General features: G+C 38.5%; 1 protein-coding gene and 1 pseudogene across 2 annotated transcripts in view; one reads left to right on the top strand and one right to left on the bottom strand.

Annotated features, from left to right (window-relative positions):
* Positions 1-25,696, top strand: part of LOC129765164 (semaphorin-2A) — a 310,102-nt gene that overhangs the window by 68,449 nt on the left and 215,957 nt on the right. The window contains exon 1 of one of the 2 annotated variants that reach the window (XM_055765065.1): positions 23,133-23,871. The exons of the other annotated variant lie outside the window; for it this stretch is intronic. The gene's annotated coding sequence lies outside the window, so the exon portion shown is untranslated. Of the gene's footprint in view, positions 1-23,132; positions 23,872-25,696 lie in introns of those variants that run through there. 2 annotated transcript variants of the gene reach the window in all.
* On the bottom strand, positions 6,416-6,492 carry LOC129772198 (U4 spliceosomal RNA; annotated as a pseudogene).

The raw sequence follows: 25,696 nt of genomic DNA, 5'->3' as shown, positions 1-25,696 counted from the left end.
CCTACTCGTTTAGTTTTTATTATTTTTTTTCTCGTGCATGGTGGAAACTGTGCCGGCTAAGCTTGGCGACGTCCGCTGGACCATTGATGAAAATATAAATATTGATCAACTCAGTTCTGGCTCGTTACGCTCTCTTGTTATGATGTCATCGAGAAAGAAAATTGGGTTTTAATTCGATGCAAGTTGTATGCTTGGATGAGTGGAAAAGTCATTCTGTGATTGGCTGATTGGAACGAATCTTTGAAAATTGCAAAAACCATTTTAGTGAAATCAGTATACAGGACGTTAAATTTGATATTCCATTCCATAAAAACATCTGCTTTTTTATTCGTTGCTCATCATCATTTGGTACCGGTTCACAATAATTTTCAACGGATTACATCTCATATAATAAAATTTTCTACCTATTTGAAGTTCTTTTCGTTTGGGGTTTCGGCCAAAAAAGCTCTATCAACTTTAAAAAAACAGGAAGTGGGTTATATCTATGGTATAACCGCAAGGGTGACGTAGGACTATCGTTGATTTAGAGATCATTTGTTTGAAGTTGAATCTAAATCCATCCTGAATGAATGAATAAATAAATATTTGGGTGACTTAAAAAACGAGAGTGTTACGTTGGAGACTCAAGGTTTTATGCATCCAATATTGGATACAAAAAACCTTGTTCTGAAGAATAATCTTCAGAAGCTTTCCTGCTAACTGCACTTGATTGACAAATCACAAAACCAAATGTATGTGGTCGCAGTATTATATGGATAGAAAACATTAAAATAAACTCGCTTGAATGTAATTTTCAATTCCAAGGGAAACTGGCAGATTATTTTTCAGCAACGATCATTTCTTTCCAGGTTTCCTCTCGATAACCAGCAAATGAAAAGAGTTGCGCGCGTGTATGTGTGTGGGTGTGGCGGCTGCTTCTATGTTTTCCCGAGGAATCGTATTTCGATGCTGATACTCTCTTGGTCACGAGAGTATCAGCATCGGCTTCTCTGCGCTCCCTCACAGTTAAAACAAACTGATTGCATTTCAGGTCAGGTCAGGCCAGGTAATGAATCCCTCGATCCCTCGCCGTTCAGCTCGTTCAGTAACGATGTTGAATATCATTTCAGTATGCTTTTCGTGCGTGATTGAATCGAGCGAAGGTGTGGTTTACGATGGCAATTTGGAAGGCAAACTAGAGGAGAATTAACTCTCTGAGTATGAAAATTTCGGCGACTGAGCAATAATCGATTGAAAATTATATAATTTTCGCGATACGAAACATTTTCCGTTTTTCATGTTATGCATCCAATATTGGATACGAAAATATCCTACTGATGGGAAAGAATAATCTTCAGAAGCTTTCCAGCTAATTACACTTGATTGAAAGATTACGAAATCAAATGTAGTTGGTCGCTGTTTTCGCCATATAATTAGAAAACATTAAAATAAACTCTTTCGCATGAATGTATTCTTCAATTCCCAGGGAACTGGCAGATTATTTTTCAGCAACGATTAGATCTTTCCGGAATTTTCTCGATGCTGTATGGCATCCAAACGAAAATTCTCGTTTTAGTTTGGCCTGTAAAAAACTTTTCTAAACTCTAATCCATCAAATTTGGAGCCCTGAAAAGGGCCGTTGATTATATGCTAAGCTAATATAGCACCCTTTCCTTGGATTCGATGGGCCAGCTGAATGTCCTTGGGCATGATGTGACGCGTTTTGCGTGGATAGCACACAAATTTGTATCTTCGAATAAGCCTCCTGCAGCGTCATAACCGCGGAACTTTGGAAGCGCAAGTCGGTTTTGAAGTCCTGAGCAATTCCACGATCCAAAAGCTGCAAAGGTAGCTTGCGGATCAGCAATTCGGTCGACTTCCGATAGCGATGAATTTCACGCAAAGTTCCCGGTCGATAGCGATGTGGCTTCTTCACCTATCCTGCGGCTGGTGCGCCTATCCGAGCTGCTTTCGTGTGCCTTACCACTGAAAGACTAACCTGCTATCTGCTTGGTCCCAAACAAACGAGTCGTCACGGTGCGAGAGTAGAGTAAGAAATGAACGAAGGCAAGGGAAGTGTCATTTTATAAAACATAAAAGAATCGAATGTAAACCCCACCCTTATTATATTCGTTGCTTACCCTGAGAGAGAAACGAATAACATCGAAGTAAGTATACAGTAATGTATTTGAATCCGGACACTTTGCGTTACATTTAATACCATACCGCAGCCACAACATTTTCTGCATGTTGAATTAATGCGATTGATAAGTAACTATCAAGAAACTATCAGTAACTATATTAGCAACTATTAATCGCATAAATTCAACATGAAAAAAATGTTATGGCTGTGGTATGATATTGAATGTAATGCAAAGTGTCCGGATTCAAAAGCATTACTGTAAAAAAGAGTTAACTCGACTGAAATTTTTTCGGTTCGGCCTGCAAAAACGAAATTAAGAGCGCTCGCCGACTGCAGACTGACTTGTCGACCGATAGTTCGGTCGGCTTCTTAATCAGTACGGAGAAAAAAAGTCTGTGGTGTACAGCATAATGCATAGACGTAAGTATGAGCTTCCCCATCTCACATTCCAATAAGATTAATGGGTTTCCAAGTGGGCGCGCTACATACGGATACGAATGATTTCAATAACCTGTTTTCGAAGCTATCATTAAGCTATTGAAACAATTTTTCGACTCAATAAATAGCAATCATATAACTCTTGGACATTTTATCTTTTGTATGAAATGATTATCATACTGTTCCGTTGATCCGAAGCAGAATGAATCACGCTTAAAGAAGGAATGGATTTTTTCTTGGAATTTAGTCAGCAGAAATAATGCCCTTTCCCAACAATTAAAAACGACAAATGGTAAACAGTTTCATCAAAGTGATTTCTTCGATATGGGGATATATTCACTACATCATGTCATATATTTCATATTTTTCATTATGAAATCCATATCCATGGCACCTATCGGTATCGAATTATCATCGATACCACGATTTTCGCTAAATGCTCCTTTCAGTTCGGCCTGTAAAAAACTTTTCTGAACTCTAATCCATCAAATTTGGAGCCCTGAAAAGGGCTGTTGATTATATGCTAAGCTAATATAGCACGCTCTCCTCGGATACGATGGGCCAGCTGGATGTCCTTGGGCATGATGTGACGCGTTTTGCATGGATAGCACACAAATTGGTATCTTCGAATAAGCTTCCTGCAGCGTCATAACCGCGGAACTTTGGAAGCGCAAGTCGGTTTTGAAGTCCTGAGCAATTCCACGAACCAAATGCTGCAAAGGTAGCTTGCGGATCAGCAAGTCGGTCGACTTCTGATAGCGACGAATTTCATGCGAAGTTCCCGGTCGATAGCGATGTGGCTTCTTCACGCTTCCTGCGGCTGATGCGCTTATCCGAGCTGCTTTCGTGGTGCCTTGCCACCGAAAGACTAACGAGCTGTCTGCTTAGTCCCGATGAAACGAATCCTCACGGTGCGAGAGTAGAGTAAGAAATGAACGAAAGCAAGGGAAGTGTCGTTTTATAAAACATAAAAGAATCGAATGTAAACCCCACCCTCTTTATTGTATAAGCTTACTGTATACTCACGAATATAATAAGGGTGGGATTTAGATTCTATACTTTTATGGTTTATAAAATGACGCTTCCTTTGCTTTCGTTCATTTCTTACTCTACTCTCGCACCGTGAGGACTCGAGCTCGTTAGTCTTTCGCAGACAGCTCGTTAGTCATTCGGTGGTAAGGCACACGAAGTCAGCTCGGATAAGCGCACCAGTAGCAGGATAGGTGGAGAAGCCACATCGCTATCGACCGGGAACTTTGCGTGAAATTCATCGCTATCGGAAGTCGACCGAATTGCTGATCCGCAAGCTACCTTCGCAGCATTTGGTTCGTGGAATTGCTCAGGACTTCAAAACCGACTTGGGCTTCCAAAGTTCCGCGGTTATGACGCTGCAGGAGGCTTATTCGAAGATACCAATTTGTGTGCTATCCATGCAAAACGCGTCACATCATGCCCAAGGACATCTAGCTGGCCCATCGTATCCGAGGAGAGCTTGCTATATTAGCTTAGCATATAATCAACGGCCCTTTTCAGGGCTCCAAATTTGATGGATTAGAGTTTAGAAAAGTTTTTTACAGGCCGAACTGAAAGGAGCATTTAGCGAAAATCGTGGTTTCGATAATAATTCGTTACCGATAGGTGCCATGGATATGGATTTCTTAATGAAGAATATGAAATACATGACATGATGTAGTGAATATATCCGAAGAAATCACTTTGGTGAAACTGCATTATAAAATTATTTGTGTACGAATGCCGCAATCGATAGTCGACTCTAATTTGCGCTGGGTAATTTCCTCGGAGGACTCGATTCCTCCTTTGAGCATTAATAATCTCTTTCTGGCAAAACGATGTGGTATGAATCACATTATTTGAATGATAGAATGAAGAAGTTTTCTGCCAATTTCCTTCAACCTCCAAACGTATCTTTCTCCCGTTTGTCGTTTTCGCGTTCGCTAATCCTTTCTCACAACACCCATTTCTAGTTTGAGAAATTGTTGAGTAAACATTGTTTGCCAGTGCGCGTAGAGCGGGAATTCCTAAATATTCATTGCACCTCTAATAAATTGCCGAAAGACGTGGTCTTACGTTGATCGCACTTGATTGAAAAAATCCAAAACGAAATGTATTTGGTCGCAGCATTATATGAGTAGAAAGCAAATAATCGCTCGAAAATGACTTGATTTTCGCGATGTAAAACATTTTCCGTTTTTCATGTTATGCATCCAACATTGGATACGAAAATTTCCACTGATGGGGAAAAAAATATTCAGAAGCTTTCCTGTTAATTGTGATTGATTGAAAAATAACAAAACCAAATGTATTTGGTTGCAGTGTTATATGGATAGAAAACATTAAAATAAACTATTTCGCATGAATGTATTTTTCAATTCCCAGGGGATCTGGCAGATTATTTTTCAGCAACGAGAATTCCGCGCGTGTATGTGTGTGTGTGTGTGTGTGGCGGCTGCTCCGATGTTTCAAGCGGAACCGTGGCATCACTCTCCTCCTGATGGATTCCCTTTTGGCCTTAGGTGCACAAACAGGCTCTTGGTGACACCGTTCATCAGCGCTTTCATGATAAACGAAATTAGCTTCACAACAACAGCGACAACATGCTCCAATCGCTGTTCAATCATAACTGAGTGGGTTTACGAGCGGCGCTCGCTTATATACCGATTGGTGATTTCAATAGCCTGTTTTGAAAGCAATTTTAAGACTATTGAAACAAGTTTTTGGATGAAAAAGTAACAAGTATATGACGCGTAGACATTTTATCTTTCAAATGAAGTGTTTATCATACCATTTCGTTCAGTTGTTTAAGAGCTATTAACGCTCAAAATCTCGGTCTCCGGCGTAACGCTTTCGTTCTCGAAACTTTGGTTTTACACCCCGGTATAGAAATGAAAGACGTAGTCCTACGTCAAAACAGTTTATACTCACCGGACAGTTCACCGGCTCTCGATCTAACACAATATTGTTCCATTATTGAAATGGTTTGAAGATTTCGAAAAAAGGTAAATTGAGGCAGGCGATGCAAATAATACTCAGATAAGTGTTTCGTCTTCCCACATCATTGAATTCAAAAATATATATATGAAAATTTATACTCCTTCAGAAGTTCTTGTGTTTTTTAAAACTGCCTTTCATTGGTTATTTTCAATTTATGTATAGTAATTATTTTATAAACAAAAGTGAGAGATCAATAACAAACTGTCGAACGATGTGTAGTAGCAAAATGTTTTGAAATTGGGCTTGTGTCAAAAATTTCGATTGTTGTACAAATCTACAACGGCTTAGATGAGGTATAACATCAATATTCTCCAGATTTAGTCCGATCGGATGATTCCTCAAATGGTTAAATGAATATATCAATATGACTCAGATCAGTGTTTTGTCAGCAAAGATTACAAATTTTAGTAGTATACTATTTTGGTATGGCCGGGAAGATGCCATAAATATTATACAAAACAGAAGAATATAACTCATGTATGAGAACTTCTACTTCATGAAGAATCCGTCGTCGATTTTTACAGTAAATAATTGTAAGTATTCATTATTAATTGAAAATATACACCAGTCAACAAAATTACAAGAGAAAAATAAGACATCGATATTTAAGGTGATTTTTTAAATGCTGTTAGTTCGTTATAAGGCATCGTGCACAAATTACGTAACGCGTGAAGCGGGGGGGAGAAAAACGAGGCTGCGTTACCTAAGGTGACATATGGGGGAGGGGAGTTAACGGTAATCGTTACGTAACAAAGCTCAATGTTTATTTCTAAAAACTATGGATGGGTTATACCTATGATATAACCGCAAGGTTGATGTAGGACTGCCGTTGGCTTAGTAATCATTTGTGTTTTTTCAATTAGCAATAATCGCACCTCGGATGTTCCTCATTGGGTACGATATCGCCGCTGCGCAGAGCTATCTTTCGTATGTATTGAATAAATTATTGATTAAACTAGTGAATGAATGAAACAATTTACGAATTCAATTGCAAACAAATTCCAATTCAGGTCAAATCATGTATAATGGTAGTGGTTATCGCAGCAAATAGTTATCAACATTTTGCCTAATCATCAAACGGTATGCTCAAAAGTTCAGTGAGCCAGTGACATGAAGTAATATGCAGTCTTGAATAACCGAGCTAAAGCGTTGCATTAGTACCCGCTTTTGTAGACCGTGTTAGCAAAAACATTTCCGAAGTGTAAAAATGCATGGGTGTATAAAAGTACTGTCGAGATCTGCAATGCCGATTTTCCCAACTTATTGGTTTCGGAATCTGTGTTGGGAAAACACATTCCGGTTTGCAAACAAAGTATAGTAGAGTACAGAAGTACTCGCAGCTTGCATCTCATTTGCAATGCCAATTTCCCCACGCTTCATGGTTTTGAAATCCGTGTTAGGGATACATTCCGATTTGAAGAAACGCAAACGAGTCCAAAATTACCCGTTGATTGCATCTCATTTGCAATGTCAGTTTCCCTAGGCTCCATGGTTTTGAAGTCTGTGCTAGGGAAATTTTCCGATTTGCAGAAATGCAAGCGAGTACAAAAGTATCGGCTGCTTGTATCATTTTGCAAGACCGATGCCAGTTTACCCAAGCTCCATGGTTTTGAAGTCTGTGTTAGGGAAACATTCCGATTTGCAAAAGCGCAAACGTACTCGTTGATTGCATCTCATTTGCAATGCCTGTTTCCCCAAGCTCCATAGTTTTTAAATCTGTGTTAGGGTGTAAACATTCAATGTGTAACAGAAATTCAAACGAGTAACATTCAGATTTGCAGAAATGCAAACGAGTACAAAAGTACCCGCTGCTTAAATCTATTTTGCAAGGCCGATTTTCCCAGGCTCCATGGTTTTGAAGTCTGTGATATGGAAACATTCCGATTTGCAGAAATGCAAACGAGTACAAAAGTACCCGCTGCTTGTATCTATTTTGCAATGCCGATTTCCCCAGGCTCCATGGTTTTGAAGTCCGTGTTGGAGAAACATCCATTCATTCCTGCGATGGTATCTCGATCGTTGCGCAATCATAACTGAGTGGATTTCTGAGCGACACTCGCTTTTATACCGATAGGTGTGGCTTCAATAGCCTGTTTTAATAGCAATTTTGAGACTATTGAAACAAGTTTTTGGATCAAAAAGTAACAAGTATAGAGCGCGTAGACATTTTATCTTTCGAATGAAGTGTTTATCATACCATTTCGTTCAGTTGTTTAGGAGCTATTATCGCTCAAAATCTCCGTGTCTGCCGTAACGCTTTCGTTTTCGAAACTTTGAACTTACACCCCAGTATAGAAATGAAAGACGTAGTCCTACGTCAATAAATTCACGCGTCCCTATATGTTTGAGCAACTAGCTTCGATTCTGGGACCGAATGAGGTTTGTTTACTGAGCCAAAATGATAAAGCACGTGCTGTAATCGGCCTGACAGCAGCCAGTAAGCAGGCACCGATTAATGCATCTCTAATATCGTGTTAATCATGTCATGTATGCTGAAAATAAGCCTATTCCGTTTACTAGCGCAGGATGTAAAATAAAGCTAGGATTCTCTGCTCATGCTGAAGCAGTAGAATGCAATGGTCCAATGTACGTTACAGTTCGTTTAGGAAGGCACTGTTTTTCGAACGCATTTTCTCATGGGTTCGATTTTAAAAAGGTGTGCGAGCTGCCTGAATTCGAGGATAATCGGCATCAAGTTATAATCAAGCCAGCTCATAATTCATAATAAATGTGGTTGGAGAACCAGACGAGTACCCTCGTGATATAAAAAAAAATGGGTGGTTTATATCTATGATATAACCGTAAGGTTGTCGTGGGACTGCCTTAGCGTAGCAATCATTCGTTTGAATTGATGAAATTTTTGATAGAATGAAACAATTCAATTGAATTCAATATATTTGCTTTGAGAGTAAAAAATTGTATAATTCCATATAAGGTCAATTCATGCATTGTGTTTAGATTATGTTCTTCGTTACAAGTAAATTTAATGACAGTCCTTTTACGTTTGGTATGATGCTTAGGACAGAATATGTGAACGGAAGAATTGTTAAACGAGTATTTTATTTTACGTTTCCTTCTGAAGTTTGCATCTCTCAAGTGTACGTATTTCTCGAACCGCGAATCTGCTTGATTTGATGAACTTCAGGCACTTGCACAAAGGCAAGCGAGTCAAAAGCACTCCAGTTTGCATTTATTTGCCCCCAACACAAAATCAAAAATGCCCCGACTTACACGAATTTGCAATGCCAATTTCCCCACGCTCCATGGATTTGAAGTCTGTGTTAGGGAAACACATTTCAGTCGAAACAAAAGACGGGTGGGTAATGTCGGGGACATAACCGGAGTGACGTAGGACTATACAAAGGGGACAGCTTTTGTTAAATATATATTTTAAATATATTGTTTTATTTTCTTCACCTACGTGAATACCTACCTATCTACCTGAAAAATGGATTAGTTTACTGTTTACTCTTTATGAATATGTTGATGGTTCTGAAAAGAACCTTTGGTGTTGTGTTTTTGTTATCACTCGATATTCCCATCTTGTTCGGCTAAACCTTCCTGTTTAGCGATTTGTTGTCACTCGCCACAGCTTTCACAGTTGGAAAATTTCTTCCCATCCAGCTTGTGACATATTTTACAGTAAATTACATTCAATGGCACGTCGCATTACCACCACTCAGTGCCGGATTGGAGGTAATTTTAACCTGTAATTGAACATTTGCGATGACAGTGGTACAGTGTCGACTTTCAATGTGGGGTCATAATTTGGATCTCTATGTTTACAAAAATGTCCAACTAAATAAGTCACATTACATGTCCGTCCAATTAGCTAAATGTCGAACTAATTGTAGATTACTGTACTTTAAATCTGGAAACAATTTAAGAATTGGTGAAAATTGAATTATCAGGAAAGTCCCCAACTATCAATAAGCTCAGAACAACTGCCAAATTCACATACTCATCAAATCCTGGCAAACAAATTATGAAAACATCAATTTGTGTTTTATTATTATTTTGGATAATGTTTTAGAAAGCATTGAACTTTATTTCCTAAACTCTTTTTTGGAAGGTTTAATGGCCCTGAAAAGCGCCTTGTTTTATGGAATGGTTCCAATTTAGAAAACTTAGTACTCGTGGTTTTGAAAAAAACCATTTCGAACGCCCTCGATGCCGCCTTGTTCTGGATTTGCCACCAAAGCAGTTTGTATAAAGAACAAACTTTTTTCTTCTGCTACCTGATGCCGTTTTGCGATTGCGTTTGCCACTCGCCATTCGCTGCAACTGCCTGTTGTCTTGATGTCCGCCGAACCGAATGTGTTCTGTTCCGAATGTGTTATGTTCCGAATGCAGGTTTTCTTATCGTCGCGAGCAGCTTTGCCCGCTAACTCGATCACTCCGGCGGCCGAAACTATATAACGCCGGCTAGGTGGACTGGTACACAGGTACTAACGCGCTCGGCCTAGCTACCTTTTCCGGTGCAATTGGCGGATACACCTACGGGAAATTGCAGACCACCACGGTTCGAGCGGGATTTTGCCTTTCCCTTCTCTTTTCCTCCTTTGTTGAGTACACGATGCCGATGTCGTACAACCACACGGGTTTACGGTTTGAAAGAAAATTAAATATTTTTTTGGGGTTCGCGTGTTTTATACTCTAGCGGTACACACTCACAGGATAGAGACAAATCGGCAGACTCAGCCAAAGGGGCGGGTCCAACGAGACGAACGAATGAGCGTTAAAAGGGAGCGATGGCAAAAAAATACATTCATTACGATTTGTTCGCTCGTTGGATTCACATACAGGCTAAAAAAGGTCCTTTTCAGGATCACAAAAAGTCTAAAGAGTTTATTGTTTTGTTATCACTCGATATCCCCATCTTGTTCGGCTAAACCTTTCTGTTTAGCGATTGCATTTGCCACTCGCCACAGCTTTCACAGTTGGAAAATTTCTTCCCATCCAGCTTGTGACATATTTTACAGTAAATTATATTCAATGGCACGTCGCATTACCACCACTCAGTGCCGGATTGGAGGTAATTTTAACCTGTAATTGAACATTTGCGATGACAGTGGTACAGTGTCGACTTTCAATGTGGGGTCATAATTTGGATCTCTATGTTTACAAAAATGTCCAACTAAATAAGTCGCATTACATGTCCGTCCAATTAGCTAAATGTCGAACTAATTGTAGATTACTGTACTTTAAATCTGGAAACAATTTAAGAATTGGTGAAAATTGAATAATCAGGAAAGTCCCCAACTGTCAATAAGCTCAGAACAACTGCCAAATTCACATACTCATCAGATCCTGGCAAACAAATTATGAAAACATCAATTTGTGTTTTATTATTATTTTGGATAATGTTTTAGAAAGCATTGAACTTTATTTCCTAAACTCTTTTTTGGAAGGTTTAATGGCCCTGAAAAGCGCCTTGTTTTATGGAATGGTTCCAATTTAGAAAACTTAGTACTCGTGGTTTTGAAAAAAACCATTTCGAACGCCCTCGATGCCGCCTTGTTCTGGATTTGCCGCCAAAGCAGTTTGTATAAAGAACAAACTTTTTTCTTCTGCTACCTGATGCCGTTTTGCGATTGTGTTTGCCACTCGCCACTCGCTGCAACTGCCTGTTGTTGTCTTGATGTCCACCGAACCGAATGTGGTCTGTTCTGAATGCGGGTTTTCTTATCGTCGCGAGCAGCTTTGCCAGCAAACTCGATCACTTCGGCGGCCGAAACTATATAACGCCGGCTAGGTGGACTGGTGCACTGGTACTAACGCGCTCGGCCTAGCTACCCTTGCGGGGAACTCCAGATCAACACGAGCGGGAACTCCAGATCAAGGTTCGAGCGGGATTTTGCCTTTCCCTTCACTTTTCCTCCTTTGCCATATCCAACCATGGCTGCTTGTGTTGGTTTGTTGATGTGAGGTGATGCGAAACGATGTGGTGTACGGTTCGGATGAGAATGATCGTTACGGCAGCGGAGCGGGGATTTTTAAGCTGACTGGCTGGCTCGAGAATTACGCATGTGTGAGACTGCGACCGATGTTTCGTTCATTTTTTTCTTTTTCCTTTCCAATCGTGCTTCATTCTATTTCGCTGCTGCTCTGGTTGCCCGTTTTGGTCGGTACGATTTGAGGAGCACAAAATGGACCAATCAAAAATGGGCACATAGTGTATTTGGACAATGCTTGATATTTCACAATTATTCAATTATTTATCTCAAGAAAAATGAAATGTTATTCGTTATGATAGATGCGTAGATATATTTCCTATCAATTGATGCAAAAATCTTTGCGATCTATTGAGAAATGCTCGAGTTATAAGCGTTCCAAATCTTGCATTTTTTCCTACTTGTTCAGTGCCTAGATTTCCATTTCACCCCCTATATCTTCCGGTTAGATGTAGTCCTACGTCAAAAACATATATACACTTTCATGTATTTGCAATGCCGATCTCTCCAACGCTGCTTGGTTTTAAAGTCTGTGTTAGGGAACACATTTCGGTGAAAACAAAAGTCCCCATACTTTCAGGTACTTACAATGTCGATTTCCCCAAGACTGCTTAGTTTTGATGGCTGTGTTAGGGAAACAGTAGATCGGGCCAATCAAAATGAGGCAGTTAGGGCGTTTAGATAACGCTTAACATTTTACAGTTGTTCAATTGTTTATCTAATGAAAAATAACATTTTATTAATTGCGATAGAAGCGTAGAAATATTCCCTATCAATTGATGCAAACATCTTTCCGATCCTGTAAGAAATGTTCGAGTCATAAGTATTCGGAATCTTTCATTTTTTCCTGCATGTTCTGTGTTTAGGTTTTCATTTTACCCCCCATATACTCCGGTTAGACGTAGTCCCACGTCAAAACAAATATTTTCGATTGCATCTCGATGCAATATTCGTTGCTACAAATGCTCCAGGACGCAGTGCTTTCAACCGAGTTAAGCGTCGGATGGCTCCCCTTTTCCAGAAGTTAGCAGGTTTAATACTTCCTCATGATCATGACGGATCTCACTTGGATGAAAAACTCAAAACAGGCATTTTTAGCGTTACGTAAATGTGTACCACGGCTTGACATCTAGCCCGAAGTTATTCTGGATAGAGGATTTTCTTTTCGGAATCATTATCACAATATTGTTGCTCAAATCATTAAGCGGCCTTACACAATCTTTACGATTGACATTAGTTCAATAGAACGACATTCATAATGATCATTCAAACCCAAGTTATATAATAATGACGAAAATCCGGATTTTCAATACCGCATTACTGGAATAAGGCAGGGCACGTTTATTTCATTAATAACGGTAGAAAAAGTAATGTGTCACTTATTATTTTTAATTGCTGTGCAACGTAAGAACTTCATGACACTTATACGACGCGACGCGAGACAAGACATAACATTTATTGTTCTTACTTAATTTAATAAAGTAATGTGTGTTGAGTACATTTTCGGACAAAAAAGTACGGTATCGACATCTAGAAACGTTTTGAACGAGTGAAGCAAGCATAAGCCATTTAAATAACTATGCAAAAAGGCAGTTTTGAATCGTCAAAAAATCAATAAAAATAATTGCTAATGGTTTTTGAACTCTCAAAACATGCTATTCCAAACATTTTTCAACCAGGATAAATCAAATTTTTGAAATTATAAATAAAAGTCAGAAATACTTTTCGTTCATGATTCTTTCACTGCTTAAAGAAAACTGTTCAAATTATCAATCAGAATATATATTCGATACAGAAAAGATGATTTTCATCAAGAATTGTCATTTTGAAAGTGTGTTAATTTCTCCCACGGATATGAGTGCTAGAGTTGCTGTCAAAATCGGCTTTATTGTCGTGATCCATTGTACATATTCAGTATTCTGTAAAGGTCCACGCATTACTATTAGTGAATAAACAGCAAAATATTTTGTGCAATAACATCGAAGTTCTGCAAACTATTTTCATTTATGTGCGTAATTTTGGTGTAAAATATAAAAATTCAAGCATACCTGTTAAACTTAAAACCATAACAATACTGTAGGAAAGTAATGGCAATGGAAATAATTGTGTAGGGTTGAAGAATAATGATAATGTGGATTGAAGGGAACCTAGAATGAATATCATTACCGGTAATATCAATACGGATGAGCGTTTGAGGGCCGCTTTAGATTTCTGGACAACGTTGCATCGGTAATCTATATATTCCAAACGAAAATCCAAAGTAAGGGATCTAGACAGCCAGTGAATATGTGCAGATGAACTTAAGTTCTACACAATGGTTTGAAGTTCATTTTTCACAGATAGTCATATTCATCATGATTATTGAAGACGCCAAAATTGAATTTCATTCCGACGAAATGAATATCAGCTATTATTCGCGTTGAAGCTTCGTGTTTTCGATTTGTGGAGCGAAAATGATAATGGATTTGGAGGTGAAATAAACACGTTTTCAACACATAAATTATGTATGAGAATTAACTTTTTTTTTTCAGATGTGTACTCTGTGTAATAGAGTAACACGTTTGTTTTGCAAGTAGTAGGAAAGTCTTGTCCCAAGGGACCGACGCTGGGCTCAACGTGTTAAAGCAAATTTATTCATGCACCAGCGATATGAATAAAATGAACACTATCGTTATTTCCTCCCCATTGCTGAAAAATAATTTGCAGAAGCATTGTACGTGCATGAAAGATCACTTCGCCAATGTGATTTTCTGTTGTTGGCACCATGAAGCAGAAACCATGGGTTGTATGAGCCCATTCGTTCGATATGCTAGCGCTTCAAAGACAACGCCAGTCTTTTCGGCCTTAATATTTCTGCCAACAATTTTCGACAACGGCTTCTCGGCCTATTTCGTACGGCAGATTCGGTTTAAGATTAGTATATTATTAGATTAGTTAAGATTAGTTTATGTTGTTATTCATCTGTCAGTTTAATTAAGAAATAAATAAATAAAAATATTTGTTTCTTCATCTAGTGAAACATAAATATTATCTAAGGGGCTCAGAAGGAAAGGGGTGTAGGTGATTTCTCGCGTAACTTTTGAAAAGGACCTATCTACATTGATCGATTCTCTTCATTGACTTTCTCTTTCGATAACCACGGCCTTGCGAACAGATTTTGCGCCAGTTTTGTTACATAGCTTGATAAAAGATGTTACATACTACACTCCTGTTCTTCGAACACATCAGTAAATGTTTTGATCGCAAAGTTATTAACGAAAGAGAATTTCGATGAAGCGAATCGATCAATGTAGATAGGTCCTTTTCAAAAATTACGCGAGATTTGATCGATTTATATTCATTAACTTTTCCTTTAGTTAATAACTCAACTGCAAAAACGTTCCAATTTAAGTTTACTATAGAATCCGATAGATGAGGTTGTGACCTATCTTCCACATTGTCAAATACAGCTGGGAATGTGTTTGCAGCTAAGTTATGACCAAAAGAGAGAGTCGATGTAGAGAAATCGATGATATCACTTACACCCCTTTCATCTTGAGCCCCTCATCTATAAGATAAATCGTCCTGCTCAAACCTTTCTAGGGGCATGGATTGGGTCTTTAGCATCATCATCATCAACAACAACATGACCAACACTATTCAAGTTTGCAGATTTGTAAGATTGTTGTAAATCCTGTGTCCGTTTCAAAAAAAATCTGATAAAAGGGGAAGACTGGCTGATTGTAACTCATTTTCACATGATATAATTCGATGGTATTCTTTCGTTCAAAGAGATTGGAAACTTGGAAACTATAAATTCAATATTTTTGGGTTATCCGGAGGGTCCGGAGGGTCCGGAGGGACGATTTACAACAACACTGATCGAATAAATCTTGGTGCAAGTGAAATAAGCCATCAGGATCAAATATAATCGCATCTAGTGGGACGGAAAAAAAAATCTGCGTCATGAGCTTTTACCAAGAAAACAGTCTATAAATTCCAATAAGTACTGCTAGCAACTGGGCATGACAGATCCAGAACAAACCTCCAGAATTAGTATTTATAATAGGGGTCATCCTCCACCAGGGCAACGTCAAATTATACACGTTTTAGGATAACGAATAACGAAGGACAAAGATAGTGATAGGAATGTTTATCCTATCACCAAGAAAACTCTTAATTATTGGTTAGATATTGATTGGACAAAACTATTTTGTTTAGTTTTGTTGAACAATCATGAACGAAAAAATCAATTGAGAAAATATAATTAAATTTAATAAATTGCAAAAATTGAAACCTATCTACCTCTCTTGAACTCTTACTATTTCATATGGATATGAATCCACAAACTTCCGTTAGGGTAGGGCGGGGCTAGTAATTTTTAAATAAATTTGGTTATAACTTTGTAGTACGGAGTTTTGCGTTAGAATGTTATGTACACTTCAATGAAAAATAACCAGAGAATCATCTATTTGGCATTTTTCGTTTTATTTAACGTCTTTATATTTCAGAATAAAGTGACCGACCAACCCTACACACGGGGTGAGTTGATCAATAGATAGGGCATGTCTAGCATATAATATGCATGCTATTTTTGATCAAATTATGAACGTTTTTTCATTAGAGGTTTCCTTCATTATTAATTAATTAATTAAATCAAAACAAAAACAGTTAACCAATTTAATGTTGTCAAGTAAAAAAAACAACAAGCTTCCGGCTTTTTAATCGATAGCGTAGATTTCCGTTGTTGGAAATTAGTCAGGCAATTTTCGTCTCTCTTCCATGTAGCTCGCATCAGAATCAGGAATTTGTGGCGCATAGCCGGTTTCTTGCTTGCATTTGTTTTGACATTTGTACCGTTCGCCCCATAGTTTTATATGTTTAAATATGTTTAAATTCTATATGCGTTGCTCTCAAACAAGCAATTTCTACAACGATGCTATTCGTATCCCAGCTAGCCTCTCTAATGATGAAAAAGAATATTCAAAAAAAAATTAAATAAAAATGATTTAACTATTAACATTTAAAACTAATACATAAAATAAACCTTTGTTTTACGTTAGAACCGATTTTTTTCATGATACTACCATTTTTAGAACATATTTGATAATGCGCAAACAGTGAATGATTTTTGGAAAAATCGGCACAATGTTCGTATTTTTTATCCTACTTAATAAAAAGTTTTCCCAATTTGCTTATTTTATTGCATAAGCAATTCACTATTTTCATCCATAGATCGCTTATTTTTTGGACGCTCAAATTTCATGATATCGTCACTGACTAACTTACCCCTATGACCAACTAGCCCACCCTACCCTACTAATCGAACAAACTGACTTGGTCTACAGAAAGAAATTAAATTTGATGAGAAGTTCAATTTTAAATTTTTACTACATGCGACGAATTTCATGACAATTCGTCTTAGAAGATGGCAGCACCATTTCAGATGACAGTGAGACAATATGGGTGTAAGGACATTGGCCATTTAAGCAGCTTTGCATACTTGAAATTAAAAAAAAAGACGGGTTGGTAATGTTGGGGACATAACCGAAGAGACGTAGGACTCCTTTTGGTCGGAACTATTTGAGGAGCAAAAATTGGACCAATCAAAACGAGGCACATAGTGCGTTTGGACAATGCTTGACATTTCACAAATATTCGATTGTTTATCTCAAGAAAATGTTCATCGTGATAAATGCGTAGAAAGATTTCCTATCAATTGTTGTAAAAATCTTTGCGATTTATTAATAAATGCATTATAATGCATGTTTATAAGCGTTCGGTGCCTAGATTTTCATTCGATCCCCTATATCCTCCGGTTAGACGTTGTCTTACGTCAAAAATTAAACTACTTTATAAAAAGCTTTTGACGTAGGACTACGTCTAACCGGAAGATATAGGGGGTGAAATGGAAATCTAGGCACTGAACAAGTAGGAAAAAATGCAAGATTTGGAACGCTTATAACTCGAGCATTTCTCAATAGATCGCAAAGGTTTTTGCATCAATTGATAGGAAATATATCTACGCATCTATCATAACGAATAACATTTCATTTTTCTTGAGATAAATAATTGAATAATTGTGAAATATCAAGCATTGTCAAAATGCACTATGTGCCCATTTTTGATTGGTCCATTTTGTGCTCCTCAAATCGTACCGACCAAAACGGGCAACCAGAGCAGCAGCGAAATAGAATGAAGCACGATTCGGAAGGAAAAAGAAAAAAATGAACGAAACATTGGTCGCAGTCTCACACATGCGTAATTCTCGAGCCAGCCAGTCAGCTTAAAAATCCCCGCTCCGCTGCCGTAACGATCATTCTTTGTGTGGACACCGACTGGACAACATCGTTGCTGGACGAGCTGGACGGCGAGGGATCGAGTGCCTTTCTCAAGGCAAGAGGGCGGAGGTGGTAGCGATGGAGTAGAGTAATAGAGTAGAGTAGAGTTTTCAAAGGGCCTTTCTCAAGGCGAGAGACGAATGAACTGCAAAAGTTTAAAGTCTCTATAATACAAGACCTTCCTTCCTTCCTTCCGTAACGATCATTCTTTGTGTGGACACCGACTGGACAACATAGTTGCTGGACGAGCTGGACGGCGAGGGATCGAGTGCCTTTCTCAAGGCAAGAGGGCGGAGTTGGTAGCGCTGAAGTAGAGTAGAGTAGAGTTTTCAAACGGTCTTTCTCAAGGCTAGAGACGAATGAACTGCAAAAGTTTAAAGTCTCTATAATACAATACCTTCCTTCCTTCCGTAACGATCATTCTCATTCAAACCGTACACCACATCGGTTCGCCTAGCAGGCGACATATAGTTTCGGCCGCCGATGTTATCGAGTTAGCTGGCAAAGCTGCTCGCGACGATAATAAAACCCGCATTCGGAACAGAACACATTCGGTTCGGTGGACATCAAGACAACAGGCAGTTGCAGCGAGTGGCGAGTGGCAAACGCAATCGCAAAACGGCAGCAGGTAGCATTAGAAAAAAGTTTGTTCTTTACACAATCTGCTGTGGTGGCAAATCCAGAACAAGCCGGCATCGAGGGCGTTCGAAATGGTTTTTTTTCAAAACCACGAGTACTAAGTTTTCTAAATTGGAACCATTCCATAAAACAAGGCGCTTTTCAGGGCCATTAAACCTTCCAAAAAAGAGTTTAGGAAATACAGTTCAATGCTTTCTAAAACATTATCCAAAATAATAATAAAACATAAATTGATTTTTTCATAATTTGTTTGCCAGGATCTGATGAGTATGTGAATTTGGCAGTTGTTCTGAGCTTATTGATAGTTGGGGACTTTCCTGATTATTCAATTTTCACCAATTCTTAAATTGTTTCCAGATTGAAAGTACAGTAATTTACAATTAGTTCGACATTTAGCTAATTGGACGGACATGTAATGCGACTTATTTAGTAGGACATTTTTCCAACTGTGAAAGCTGTGGCGAGTGGCAACAAATCGCTAAACAGGAAGGTTTAGCCGAACAAGATGGGAATATCGAGTGATAACAAAACAATAAACTCTTTAGATTGAAGATAATTTTGTGATCCTGAAAAGGACCCTTTTTAGCCTTCATGTAAATCCAACGAGCGAACAAATCGTAATGAATGTATTTTTTTGCCATCGCTCCCTTTTAACGCTCATTCGTTCGCCTCGTTGGACTCGTCCCTCTGGCTAAGTCTACCGATTTGTCTCTATCCTGTGAGTGTGTACCGCTAGAGTATAAAACACGCGGACCCCAAAAAATATCTTATTTTCTTTCAAACCGTAAACCCGTGCGGTTGTACGGTATCGGCATCGTGGACGTAACAAAGGAGGACAAGTTAAGGGAAAGGCAAAGTCTCACTCGAACCGTGCAGGTCTCCAGTTCCCTGTTGGTCGCATTCACTGATTGCTCCGCAAGGGTAACTAGGCCGAACGGATTGGTGCCGGAGCACCAGTATACCTAACAGCGATTATAGAGTTTCGGCCGTCGGAGTGCTCGAGTTGGCTTGCAAAGCTGCTCACGACAATCAGAAAACCCGCATCAAGAACAGAGCAGCTTCGGTTCGGCGCTCATCAAGGCAACAATTAGTTTCAGTGAGTGGCAAAGTGTTTCTCCGGCACGTCGCATTAAATGTAATTTACTGAACAACATGTCACAAGCTGGATGGGAAGAAATTTTCCAACTGTGAAAGCTGTGGCGAGTGGCAAACGCAATAGCTAAACAGGAAGGTTTAACCGAACAAGATGGGAATATCGAGTGATAACAAAAACACAACACCAAAGGTTCTTTTCAGAACCATCAACATATTCATAAAGAGTAAACAGTAAACTAATCCATTTTTCAGGTAGATAGGTAGGTATTCACGTAGAAGAAGAAAATAAAACAATATATTTAAAATATATATTTAACAAAAGCTGTCCCATTTGTATAGTCCTACGTCACTCCGGTTATGTCCCCGACATTACCCACCCGTCTTTTTTTTTTAATTTTTTGAAAAAAAATATGATTTAAAAACTATAATGTTTACAAAAATCTGATCAAAGAGCGAAATGTAGTGATTTGCTCGAATTTTCATAAAAAATGCCAAAAAATCTAAAAATTATTTTTTTCTCAAAAACGTATTTTTTTAAATTCTTAAAAACATTATGCAAATAACCCTTACAATTTCAAACAAGTCACCCATACATCGGAAGATGGGCATTTTTCGAACAACAATGACTTTTTGGTACTTGTGAGGGCTATTCATATCTATTGTTTTCAGATTAAAAAACACATTGTTAGAAAACTTTCTCATGACACGTCGAACGCGAGAATTTACACAAAAAAATCTAACGAATAAAACATTATTCTTTCAAGAATCTCCATACAAAAATGCCAAATATTTCAGTAACTATAAAAGATAAAAAGTTAATGTCGACAGAAGTTCATATTTCAATAAGATACAAAACATTGTTGAATATGCGATCTAGCATATCTTGACTTAAAAAAAAATAGGATTTGTTGTAATTTTTTCAAAGAAAACATGGAAAAGTAGTCATTAGAAAAAGAAACATTTTTTCCCTGTAAAAGCGCCCATTTCCCGATGCATGGATGACTTTTTGAAAATTATAAGGGCTATTTGTATATTTTTTGTTCCAAATTATTTTTTTTTAATTTAAAAAAAAACTTTTTTGAGAATTTAAATTTGTAAAAATTATTTTTATCAATAAGTATTTCTTTTACGAAAATTTGAAATTCACTACAGTTCATCCTAAGGGGGCTTCGTTGCCTAATTGGTTGCGTGTCCGCTACTAAGCGAACGATCATGAGTTCATAACTCAGGGTCCCTCAATTGACCATCTTTGTGTGTTATTCTAGCTAGTATGTCCACGCAACAATCATCATGTGACGGCAATCCCAGTCCCTTGCCGCTCACATTTTCGGTCTGCTGAATTGGTAATTGGCACTATTAATAACACAACAATTGAAGCCTCATATCAACAGTCCCGTTGTGAGCAGTCCAACCGCAAACATTCGAACAAATGGAATACTTTTACGCCGAAATAAGGTGACATGTGTTGTGTATTGATAGAATAGGAATACTCTTACGCCTGAACGGCTACAGTGTAATAGATAAAACAAATGTTTATCGATGGAATATTCTTACGCATATAAAAAATGGTAAAAGTGTAATATGCAACAAAAGCTATCTTGAGATAAAAATGTACACGAATGAATTCGGCTCTGTTACAGCTGAATTTCTAAATGAGCCTAATAAAATAAACTGAAAAAAACACATTTCATCCTTTGACCAGATTTTTGCAAGTAATATAATAGGAGTACCGGTAAGTTTCTTCTTTTTTTTCGAAATTTAATGCTTTGTTCTGCAAAAATGGTTACAAATTTATTATTCAAAGGGTTGTCCATCGCTAGTCACAACTTTTTCCCATCTTTCTGGCAATTCACGGATCCCTTTGCGGAAATAATCGTTTGTACGAAATTCGACATATTCGAGGTGGCAAAAAACTATGTTGCCTACGCTCCAACTTTCTGACATATACTGAAAAAGAAGCGCAATGACAGTAGCTTTCCAATGAATGTCTGGAAATTTGATTCACTGGAATAATGATCAAGTCACGTCATCTGTTACAAAACCGAAGAAACTTACCGGAACACCTAATAGTTTTTGAATTATGATTTTTGCAAAAAATTTGGAAATTTTTTTGGCCTTTTTCAAAAAGTAGTCTAAATCAGATTTCAATGTCTTTACACACACACACACACACAACGTTCCACTTGAAAAAGGGCATGAAATTCGTCATGCACTACAATGTATGGGCGTCTCATTAACATAATAATGATTTAAGAAACTGTTTTGAGCTTCCTGATTGTGGATTCTCATTATTGACTAATTGAAATTCTTCGTTTCGCTTTTAAAGTTGTGTATTCCATAAATCTCAAATCATACCATAGGTATACCATTCATAGGCATACTCTCTGTCCAACTTCTATGAGGCCAGGTCAAATGAATCGTACAATGTTTTGAGAGACTTGAGTATACTTATTTTCTGTTGTCATGAGACCATTTTGATATTTACACTCAAGTAGAAGCAATATTCAAATTGCAATATGCAGTAATATAAATGTAATACCTTACCATTTATATTTCAATAAACAGTAAAAAAATTGTAAAGTTGCACTTGTTTTCACCAATGCAAAATGGTGATAATTCTTAAAGTTATGTGCAGCCATAGAACAACTGATTGGGCATGAGATCATGTGGTAGAAGTTTAGACCAATTTTAATTACCTCTATGCTGATTTCTGGTAAATGATTTGTTTCCCAAAGATTGTTCACTCGCACAATTTTCATTTCAATCTGTATTTCTAAAAAAAAGTAATTGATGGAAATACATTATTGATAAAATATACAGTATTGGAACATACATTCGAAACTGACTATGAACAATTCTAAAAAATGTAATATGAACTCAAATGTTCTTAAAAATGGTTCATAGTCAGTTTTGGATGGTTTTTCCAACACTATATATTACATCAATTATATTTGTTTTCCATCAATATATTTTCCATCAATTACTTCTCATTAGAGTGGCAAATTGGAATAGCAATTGTGCGTGTGAGCGAGCTAAGTTTGGGAAACAAATGTTCTACCTAAAACCAGCATCAACCATTCAGCATGAGCAATGTTTCTCATCCGGCAATCATTCGATAGTCGAATGCTCTCCGGATAACGCTGTTGGCTATTCCGAGGAAATACGCATTCACCGCCTCCGATTAGATCTCTTTCGCAATGTTTATGTTCATCCGTTGCGTATAGATGAACGCCCATTGCATTCCACTCATCGTGTGCATTTACCTTGCTTCACCACCGCCTTCCTAACCGAATGAACAAACGCACCAACCAACGAATAGAAAATGGCAGCGCCGTGGCCGCTTCATTCGCTCCCGACTCGAGCGAAATGACTCTTCCAGTGTGGTGTTCACCCGTTAACTCACAACCGCCAACATTGGGTTCACGCGTTCGGCTCCTCTGCCATATGTTGACCACGCTCTTCGGGCTTCGCTCGTGTCGGGGGTTCGCGTGTCTCTCTTTGTGTGTATTAGCTGGGTTTCGACCGAAGGGCGCTTAGTTTATTCTGAACATCGGTCGGCATCGGATGTGTATGTTGGGTGTGTTTTCGGTGCGATATATTTATTCCAACTCCGGATCCAAACTCCCATTTATGCTGGCAGTTTCTCGGTACCGACAAAATCTGCCAAAACTGGTACTGGCTGACTGACTGCTGGTCCGTGTGAACAGAGTGTACACAAACACACGTACGAACCCATGCACAGCATGTTTGCGCGACTTGCTGTTTGTTGTGTATAAACCGGGCGAGAGGACAAACACTGCGTTTTCGTGTCCCCGGGTTTTGACCTGGCGGATATATTTCGTATTTCGGTTGTTCTCTGAGTCCGCTTGTTGCAGGCGGGCGGTTTTCTCGTGTTTTGGCGTTTCCTGTGGTTTTGATGATCTCAGCATTCGACGAACGCCACAACGCCACGGGTCGTCGCGAGTGCTATCGACAGTGCGAAGACAGCGGCGCGATGCGCGTGAAGCTAGCGGTTTGATGTGGCCAACGGGCGGAAAAGAATTTCTGCAGATGGATGAAATGCACCAAGTTTAAGTGAACGGGGAGCTCTCACGACGCGTATAAGCGATACCTATAAGTGGCACCAAAACAGAGCCGCGCAGTTGTGGTGAAGGTGCAACCAGAAACTACGGAGTGAAGCAAATAAGAGTTTCAAATTCGAAGGAAATAAAGCGAGAAAAAAAGTTAAAGTGATAGTGGCCCCTTCGGGAAGAAACACTGTGTGCACGGAAGATATGAAGTGTTGTTTCAAGTATGTAATTTCCGAGCATATTTGTCTGTTTCTTTTGGAAAGTTTGCAGCATTCACAGAAAGCAAATAGGTTCAACTCGACGGAAAAGACACACTCATACCACCAACGTGGCGCATATTCTCCGCTACATAGTAGAAGCATAACAAAGAGGCAAAGAAAGCAGATGTGGAACCGAACCGAACCACAGAGACTCGAAGAAAACAGATAAACTGAAAACTAGTTTTTCTTTCTTTATTTTAAGTGCTCTCTGCCGGCCTGGCGTATAAACGCTGCCACTACACGATGTGTCGGAGTTGGATTGTCACACAAGTAACTGTTTAGAACACTGGGTGCCGTGGTTTACCTTTTAGAACGAAACCGGAAAATGAACTGTTCCGTTCGTTTGTGTAACTGTTTCTGATAACATGGAATGATTATACCGATGCTTGTCCCAATTTGGGGAAATGGAAGATATGTTACTCTGTCATCCGGGTCACTATCGCAGGAATCGAAGTTGACCTTCTGATTGGAGCTCACCCACTCGGATCAGATATGTCACAAACATATCTGTCTCAGCTTTGGCTGCCAATCTCTATGGGATATGGACACATCAACAGACACTGATGGCTTCGATAGTTACTGGCTCATTGGCCACTGTGGTCTGAGCGGAAGCTGCTTCAGATGGATGCGTTTCCGGGCGCTAATATTAGCATATCTGTTGAGACAGACACAGAGTGTGGGATGGCTGTGTGACTGTTTGACCTGATGTAGATCCGTACTCGGAGAGAACAGATAAGCACATTTGGCTTCGGTGATAAGGTTGTTATGAGACTCGTGATAAGGTTCGATTAGTTTTAGAATTGAAAGTTCGATGATCCTTCCTCGATAAAGTTAGCAGAGCTATGTGATTTTAATGATTTTAATATTTCAGAATTAAAGGATGCAAGAATTTAGCACATACATGTTGAAATATTTTCAGTGCAAACCAAATCTCCACTATTCATTTCTTGACATCACAGTCCCTACGATTTGGAAACTGGTTCATAATCACGTTCGTTTAGGCGAAGTATACTTGTATTGGCAAGCAAAATATGGTGTCGTAATTATTTGCATTCTATATGAAGTGAAAGTGAAAGAAACAAACAATATTCTATAAACTATGGGTGGGTTATACCTAAGATATAACCGCATGATGACGTACAACTACTTTGGCTTAGTAATCATTTGAGTGTATTGATTGAATTATTGATTGAACCAGTGATTGAATGGAACAATCGCCGAACTCGATTACGAACAAATCCCAATTTAGGTCAATTCATGCGCTGTGTTCTTCGTTGCAATTCTGACGTATGGAATGATACCTTGTTCATTTCATTAATTTATCGTGGACTTCCAAAATATGTGAACGGAAGAATTGCTAAATTGTATTTCAAAGTTATTGCATCTCTCAAGTGTATGTACTTCTCGAACCGGAAATTTGCTTCATTTGATGATCTTCAGGAACTCAGTTTTGATTTTGACATGCAAGTTGAACGTATATTGTTCAATCGACGTTATCGATGTTAACGTAGAAAAATTTTATCGACATTTTGCCAAACGATATACGCAGAATTTCAGTGAGCTGAAGACATGATGCGATATCTTCCAATGCAGTCTTCTATAACAGAGCCAAAGCGTTGTGTTCATACCGCTTTTGAATTCCGCACACATTCCAGTAAAAAAAAGTAAAATTTATGCATATTTTTGCAATGCCAATTTCCCTAGGCTCCTTGGTTTTGAAGTCTGTGTTGGGGAAACTTCTTCCGGTCAACAAAAAGCGATCGTATATCAACCGCTTCGCAATATT

Source organism: Toxorhynchites rutilus, chromosome 2 (genome assembly GCF_029784135.1).
Source record: "Toxorhynchites rutilus septentrionalis strain SRP chromosome 2, ASM2978413v1, whole genome shotgun sequence".
NCBI lineage: Eukaryota > Metazoa > Arthropoda > Insecta > Diptera > Culicidae > Toxorhynchites > Toxorhynchites rutilus.
This window is presented reverse-complemented; position numbering and strand designations above follow the sequence as displayed.